The sequence below is a fragment of the Montipora capricornis genome, chromosome 6, assembly GCF_036669925.1.
Source record: "Montipora capricornis isolate CH-2021 chromosome 6, ASM3666992v2, whole genome shotgun sequence".
NCBI classification, from domain to species: Eukaryota; Metazoa; Cnidaria; class Anthozoa; order Scleractinia; family Acroporidae; genus Montipora; species Montipora capricornis.
The window spans coordinates 48,073,992-48,082,907 of record NC_090888.1 but is presented as its reverse complement, the minus strand read 5'-3'; positions in this window follow the sequence as shown (position 1 = coordinate 48,082,907).

Sequence of the window (8,916 nt, the reverse complement as noted above, 5' to 3'; positions counted from 1 at the left end):
CTGAATGAACATGAATCATTAATTCATAAGAGAACGTTGGGGAGAAGAGTCATAAAGATTCTAGAACCGTGTGGAAGTTGTTAGAGATGTCCTGTGAAGAATCGTTTCTTTTTTATGATTTAATATTCTCATGCATGAGACAGTTTTGTTTACATTCTGAGTCGTTTTCAATATTTTATTTCACCTAGTTACGATAGAATTGAATTCAAAACTCTTCAGTCCTTTTAGTCAAAGAGATGATTTGATTTTTTTATTTGTCCAATCAGGATGAAGAAGCGTGGGTCATCATTTCACATTAAAACTTCCTCCTCTATTGTCATTCCGGAGCCACTTGTTCGTTAAACATTTATCATATTTTTAACCGGGGAAATTGCCTCTCCAGCGTGCTGATTGGAACTGTAATCTCGGTCACCAACTCATATAGCGCGTGATCGTGTCAATTGTTGTCAAGCTAAACAAATTATGGCGGTAAGGGAAACTTCAAGTATCCGCTCATTAGAATGTTCCAAAATATTCCATTCGCGCTTGTTGGATATGGGATTTAATATAGGCAAATCGGGGCAACGTGCTTCGTTAGCTATTTACCATTTCATATTCAATGCACGCTCATGGAATAATTTGTTAAATGGGCTTGACACCAAAACATCTTCAAAACAATGTGAAGTATTTTTGCTTTTTAAATGTAAAAACTACCCATATGTCTAGGGGAACTATTTTAAACGATTTCTCACAACTTTAGTAGTTATCACCGGTTTATTGGAACTAACCAAAAACGAAATTTCACATTTGACTATGCAGTTCCATGTTTTTTCCATTTTTGAATCAGGTTTGCGGAGAGATAACGTTTTTGCTTCTGTTAATTTGTTTCATTTTACTCAGTGCTTCTATCAGCAGGTTTAAGTCGGCTTATGGTAAGTTAAGGAAAACTGGAACGCCGCGGACCGTCCAAATAACCAAATTTCGAATAACCAAAGTTGGGCCGAGTTATCAGTTCAGTAGTGTCCCGAAACCTTTGGTGAAAGCATCTTCCGTTCAAGTATGTGCTAATGGTTCAGTTTAATTTTATTCGTGTTACAGAAATTAGAATGAGAGGATGAAAACCGGAAATGAAGGAAATTTTCAACGTTTTCAACGTTAACAAGAGGAGAGAAAAATGGCCGAGTAAACAAAGCTTTCGGCATTGGTTCTCGAAGCAAAATTATTATTTTTTAAATATTCGGTACTTTTTCGCTTTTTTTCCCTTCTGTTTTCTTTCCTCAGCAATACTTGACTGATTTTCTTCCCCAGTCTTTTCACAATCGCTCATAGACTGGTTCCATAAAAGTACCAAAAATAACTTGAACGATATCGACACGAAAGCTGCAGGGTACCATACAATCCACCTGCCACATCAGCAGGGTTGCACTCTTAGCAAGAAATCAAAATGCATTCTAATCAAGCCAACGTGTTGTATAGAATGGGGCAACGGAAAAACACCAAGCCAAGTTTGAGAAATAAAACTGTGCTTGCGAAACCGCCAGAAATTCCCACAAGACAAGTGGCAGAGACAAACAGGAACCCCTTTCAGTCCTGCGTGGACTGTTGATCAAACTGGCAAGGAGCACCCTTAAGAACACGCACTGCAACAGGGTCAAAATTGTCAAGCGTTCGAGCTTAAGAATGGATCAAGAAGATGGGGTTAAGCGAAAGTGTGAATCAAGCAAACGATCTTCCAATAGAAATGGGTCTCATACTTGGAATTATAGCCAATGGGAAAACAGGGACTGACTAATGTTCCCCAGAATAATCTCTCGTCACAGCATTCTATGCCATACATATCCTTAAAATTTGATCATCAATCCAACTAAGAACGCTTACTAGTAAGAATTTGTTAAGAAATGACGAACTGTGAGTATTCTTGAAGGACAGACTTTGAATGGTAGATAGCAAAGTTTGTTCGTTGCTCGAAATCCGTGTCATTAAACACTTAGTTCCTGTTTCACTAAACCTCGTAGGAATCGTTGAACATTTAAAAGAGCCGACAACCACAATATCAACACTGTCTCTGATAACGCATAAAACCGATGAACGCTGGAAAGTTTGCTGTAAGTGAGGAATGCTCGCAATAAGCAAGATTATACTTCGAAAAAAACAAGATACTGTTGTTTCGTGGTTCAGAAATGATTGCAACCCTAAACATTGAATTCCTTTTACATTCTGAATGAAATGCCTCCACGACCGGTGCTGTACCTTCTACCTACATTTTCCTTTGATTTTCTGGCTGTTATCTAGTGACAACAATATTTAACTGCGGATATGTAATCACGTGAAGCTATGATCTTTGCAGTTATGAACTCAATTTTAGTAATTGCATGGAGAAGCTTCTCTAGAAGCTTTGCGTAGTGAAGTTTCTCTACGTAATTACTAAAATTGCGTTCATAACTGCGAAGGTCATAGCTTCACTTGATTACATATCCGCAGTTCAACATATGATTCATTTCATATATCATTTCGTTCGTTGATTTATCTATCACGGGAACATATGAATTTACAAATGACCAGCTCCCAATATCAGTGGCTTCATAGCTCAGTTGGTTAGTGCGCAGTGCGAGGTCACGGGTTCAAACCCCGTTGAAGTCCTGACATTTTCAGGCTTCTCTACGAAATTGCTAAATTGCATCCTAACTGCGAAGATCATACCTTTACTTGTAAACTGCTACATGTAAAAAATAACAACCGTCGGGTTTGCTTTTCTTTTAACGCGATCTTTTTCACGAAAACTGTGCCTTGAAAATTAATCACTTATTGGTACTTGCAGCTGTCGTTGATTGATCTCAGTGTAATTGCAAGGGATCGATGCCAATCTCTATTTTGCCCGCTTTTACATTTATCGTTGTCTTCTGTACAGTTAAACGATTTTTTCATAAGTCGGTAAGACCCATGTCGCTGCATGTGCTCTTTTCAAGCTTTCTTCTCAGTTTTGACAGAAGACGTGTGTGTTAGTAACCAACTGCTGGGACATACGAGAAGAATATTATAGAACTATCTATGATCGATTAAAAACTATTCAGTGCAATGTCAACTGTCTCCGCGTCGTGCTCACGAAGCAAATGAAACTGGAACCGTCGACAAAGGGAAATTTGAAAGATCGAATACCGGTTGGATTTTCACATCCTGGAGTGGCAATAAATGTATAAGACCCCAGAAATCTATTTCCTCGGACAGGTTAAGAATACACACAATAAATTAAAATTATTAAACATCGACCGCATCCAAATTTCACCTTCCAAAGTTTGTGACAGGTTGCCAAGATGCGCAACAGGCCTTTTCGCTCAGTCACGGGCCCAAGAATCGTTTGTTTGCAATGCTGTTTAAACGCAAACACTACAGTCCCATCGAAACAAAAGGATCTGAAAATTCATTGTGTATCGAATTTTTGTTTCGTAGCACTTTTAGTACTTTCTTCTTTAGGCAAAGTCTTGATAGATAAGCGTAACCTGGCCTGCACAAAGCGCTTAACATTCTCTTCAGTTTAAAGGCGACAATAAGTACGAGTTCTGTGTTAGAAAAATTGTTTTATGCGATGGAGGTCATAATAAAAAAATTCACCTTTTGTTTAGCTTTAATTTTAAAATGGGGGTGAATTGAAGTTGATAATGTCACTAATGTCAGTGTTTTTATTTTTCGGTGTAATGAATGAGTTGCCTGCAGTAATCAGATCCCTGTTTATACGCAAAGGATTCTGGGGTCGTCAGGGGGCAAACATTGCAAGTCGCTGTAAGAAAATGTATGGTGGAATCTTGTTTCGAATCTTGTTTTGTTTATCAGAAATCAATTTGGGCAATGTTGATAGGTGGCAAATGTAAGTTTTTGTTTCAATAACCGTGAAATATGATATCAGTTTTACTCGGATTAACCTTGCTCCCATAAGGTTTAATTCGTCATGGTCTCTCCGATTTAAAAATCATTGCAGTCCCAATAGGCAGCTCTATATACAATCTTAGACATGTGGCCACGGCTAAGTTTATCTTTGTAAGGAAAGAAAGATTTAATGCAAAAAAAATGAAAAATCACTTTAAGGTCACGCACCCAAAGAATTTATTTATACACGACATAATCTGTTTATTAACGACTTTGCTTTGTAGCCCTAAATAAGGTAAAGCTGAGGACATTTTCTTCTTGGGAACTGTGATGGTTGGGGTCAATGGTTTGTTTTGTTGCTTTTGTAAGACATCATTCATGTTTCATGTGGTCTGGAAGCCATGATGGATTAAACTGTTAGTGTTAGATAAGATAAGCATAATTTATTCACGATGAGAAAAATAAAATATAAAAATACATCATGAAAAGGAAACACGAGGTTGACCCTATAACGTTTCCTGGAATTAAAAACTAAAAAACTAAAACAAGCATCATAATTACATATTTACAAATTTACAAATTAAGAAAAGACTTCAGTCTGGTTTTAAAAGTGTTAAAAGATTCAGCTTCTACTACGTGCAGTGGTAGGTTGTTCCAATCCTTTACTATACGAACGAAAAATGAGTATTTATAAGGATTTACTTTTGCGCTTTTCACAAATAATTTAAAAGGATGATTAGCACGTGTCCGGGTATCTAAAACTAGTTCGAAAAAGTCACTAAAATTTAAACCATTTAGGCCAAATACGGTTTGATGAAATTTGTATCTGTGTTTTATCTGCTTCGATCGACCTAAAAATAACGAGATTATAACATGGCGTCAGAAGTAAACCACGCACCGTAAACTCCACCATTCTGATTGTGACATTTTATACCGAATACGAACGGCAAATTCAAGTAATTAACTTCGGAGTTCGGAGCACATGTCACAAGAAAACGTACCTACAACAAGCCAAGAGGTAAACTAACACGAAATGTCTCTGCACTTTGGCCTTCCACCTCCGGAACCACTTGATTTAAGCGGCGGTAATAACTCCGAAAATTGGAAGGAGTTCAAACAGAAGTTTACTAATTATGAAATTGCCACTGGAATAAACAAGAAAGAAAGTGCGACTAGAGTGGCCACGCTGCTAACAGTCATCGGTAATGATCATGCTATCGATGTTTTCAACACGATAACGTGGGATGCAAAAGGTGATGACACAAAGATTGACTACGTATTACAGAAATTTGAAGAACACTGTGAACCAAAAAAGAATGTTAGTTACGAAAGATACAAGTTCTTCTCAAGGGCTCATGAGAGCGGCAAAACTATCGACCAATATGTGACTGTACTTAGACAATTGATGTAGATTTCATACCAAACAAACCATAGATAATTCAAACGCAACTGATTGAACTGAAAGTTCCAATGATTAAACGTTTATTCAAATGCTCTCTAAAGCAAGTCTCAAATTGATTGACGTAAAATTCTTGATTCGAAAATCTGTAGGTCGTTGATTATTACTAGAAGTTGTCGATGGTTGATAGCTAAAGTTAGATTTTGAAGTTGAAGTTGATGGCTGATTCTTGATTATTGATGTTGATGCTGAGATTGAGGTTGAAGTTGGTTTGAAGTAATAACAGAATAAATCGTTCTAAAGATAGACACGAGCCAAAATTTCTTAAGTTAAAACTATTGTAAATAAAATATGTAATCTTACTTTGGTGTCCTGGCTTGCTTGATTCGATAGAGAAGACGTTCGCAAAATTCCGAAAATCGATAAGTCCATCCTTTAAGTTACGCTATTATTCTATGTTGTACGCTGTATACTGTTGTATTGTAAAACCTTTGCCACGTATCGAACGTGTTATTAACTAGTTAAATTCTAAAGTTGAAAACGTTTCGCCTTCCCGGCCTCTTCAGTTCTTAATAGGTTTTACAATACAACAGTATACAGCGTACAACATAGAATAATGTCGATATCCAACTTTGCCTATGCAAGAATCAAAGATCTGACGAAGTTATAAGTTACGCTAATCTAAAAGCAATTGTCCTGCAAGACGCGGTGTCTTGTATTTGCCAAGTGTGACACTCGAATTACACTGGAACCCGATTGGCTGAGTGGATTACATAAATTTGTTGGCGTTACAAACTAACAATTGAGTGAAACCTGTTTGAACACTAAGGATCTCTCTTATCAAAGATCGAATTGTGCTTGGTGTAAGTAACTGCAAGATGAGGGAAAGATTGCTCAGAGAACAAGAACTGACCCTTGAAAAAGCTCTAGACGTGGTTAGATCAGCGGAAATGACAGAAAAGCAACTTCAAGAACAGGAAAGTGATTCATCAGTACATGGTATTGGCGAGGAGAATAGCAAATCAGTCCTCAAGAAGCAGCTCTCAGACAAGGACGAAAAACCACCTCCAAACAAGATTTGCCCCTAGAAACCAAAATTTGATTTGATTTGCGTTAACTTGTTAATTTAAATTTACAGTGTCCCCGATTAGTGCTCTACAGCGCTAGAAGATTAGACACTTAAATAAAGTTTCTTTCCTTTCCTTTCTTTTAATTGCAGGAATTGCAGAACAAGACATAGTGCGAGAGAATGCCCCGCGTATAGAAAAACGTGTCACAATTGCCAGAGACAGCATCATTTCCAAAGCATGTGCAAGCCACGAAAGAAAATTCATGGGCTTGAAGAAGAAACCCAAGAACATCACTGCAACACAAACCTGTTTGTTGGAGCTATCACCACCAAGGTTGAAGTTTTTGTGAGGTTGCCAGTGCAAGGACATGTTACACGACTTAAGATAGACACATCATCTCAAGTCAACATCTTACCTGTCCGAGAACTCAAGAAGATAATTGGAAAAAACCCATGCATGGATCCGTGTACATACAAACTATTCAGCTACTCTGAAAACAAGCTAACAGTTCTTGGCACGGCACAATTGCCCGTGAAGTACAAAGCAAATGTAGAAAAAGAGCTGACGTTCGACATAGTTGACACAAATCAACCAGGATTACTGGGACTCAGGTCTTCCTAAGACCTGGGTTTAATCAAAGTGGTGATGATGACTGACGCAGAGGAAGAACGATCCAAACTAGGTGCTGATGTGAAAAGTGATACATATATTGGTCACAAACTCACACAACATGGAATCAGACCTGACAACAAAGTCCGTGCCATTAACGAGATGCCAGTACCATCTGACACAAAGGGAGTTGAGAGACTTCTTGGCACAGTAAATTATTTAGGAAAGTTTATTCCCAACTTGGCAACAGTCACTGAACCCATTAGAATTCTTCTAAGAAAGGACACTGAATTTGAGTGGTCATATGAACAAGACCAAGCATTTCGAGAGACTAAAGCAATCCTTACCAAAGACGGAGGTCCAGTTCTAAGCTTTTTGTATGTAAGAGAGCCTGTCAAAATCAGCTGTGATGCCTGACTGACGCAGAGGAAGAACGATCCAAACTAGATGCTGATGTGAAAAGTGATGCATATATTGGTCACAAACTCACACAACATGGAATCAGACCTGACAACAAAGTCCGTGCCATTAACGAGATGCCAGCACCATCTGACACAAAGGGAGTTGAGAGACTTCTTGGCACAGTAAATTATTTAGGAAAGTTTATTCCCAACTTGGCAACATCACTGAACCAATTAGAATTCTTCTAAGAAAGGACACTGAATTTGAGTGGTCATATGAACAAGACCAAGCATTTCGAGAGACTAAAGCAATCCTTACCAAAGACGGAGGTCCACTTTTAAGGTTTTTGTAAGTAAGAGAGCCGGTCAAAATCAGCTGTGATGCCTCACCAACTGGGCTAGGGGCAGTGTTACTCCAAGATGGATTTTCAGTAGCCTATGCATCAAGATCTTTAGCTGGGCAGGATCAAGCAATTGTGAAGAGACCCCTGGCTGCAGCACCACCAGGATTACAAAGAATTCTACTGAGAATGCAAAAGTACGACTACGCGTTGGAATATAAACCAGGAAAGGAGCTAGTCCTCCCTGACATGACATGCTCTCCCGAGCACCTGTCTCTCAAACCGTAGATGCCAACATGGAAGAGGAGATTGCGCTGCATGTGCACCTGGTAAGCCGTACGTTGCCAATCACAGAGTCCAAATTGGAAGAAATCAAACGTGCAACAGCTGAAGGCCAATCAATGAGGACACTCTCCGAGACAATTAAGTATGGATGGCCAGAGACAAAGGTGCAAACACCAGTTAGCATGCATGCATACTGGGAAGTGCGAGATGAGTTGTCAGAACTGAATGGCGTAGTTCTCGGGGTGAAAGAATTGTGATCCCTCCCTCATGAGAATGGAAATGCTGGAGAGGATACACCAGGGTCACACGGGGATTGAAAAGTCCAAGCGACGAGCAAGAGATACACTCTACTGGCCAGGAATGAACTCCCAAATTACCGATACAGTATCAAGATGCACGATATGCTTAGAACACCGAACTCAAAACGCAAAGGAGCCTATGATTCCTTCTCGTGTACCAAGCAAACCATGGGAATTGGTAGCCACAGACCTTTTCACATGGGACAAGTCTGAATATGTTATTATCGTGGATTACAACTCAAGATTTTTCGAAGTTGCAAAACTGCCAGACACCAAGAGCACAACGGTCATAACCCACATAAAGTCTGCATTTGCACGGCATGGTATACCTTCTGAAGTGATCAGTGATAATGGCCCCCAATAGTCTTCAAAGGAATTTGAATCATTTGCAAGATCGTGGGAGTTCAAACACACCACTACCAGTCCACTAAACCCTGAAGCAAATAGTCTAGTTGAGAAAGCGGTTCAAACTGTGAAAAATCTGTTAACTAAAGCAAACCAAGACAGCCCTGATCCTATCTCGCGTTACTGTTACTGTTGGCGCACCTGCTCAACTACTCATGAGCAGACGATTTCGGTCAATCATCCCCACAAGTGATGCAGTATTAAAACCAAAGGTCTTGGATGCCCACAATGTTATGAACAAATTGTAGCTAAAGCAAAGGAAACAAA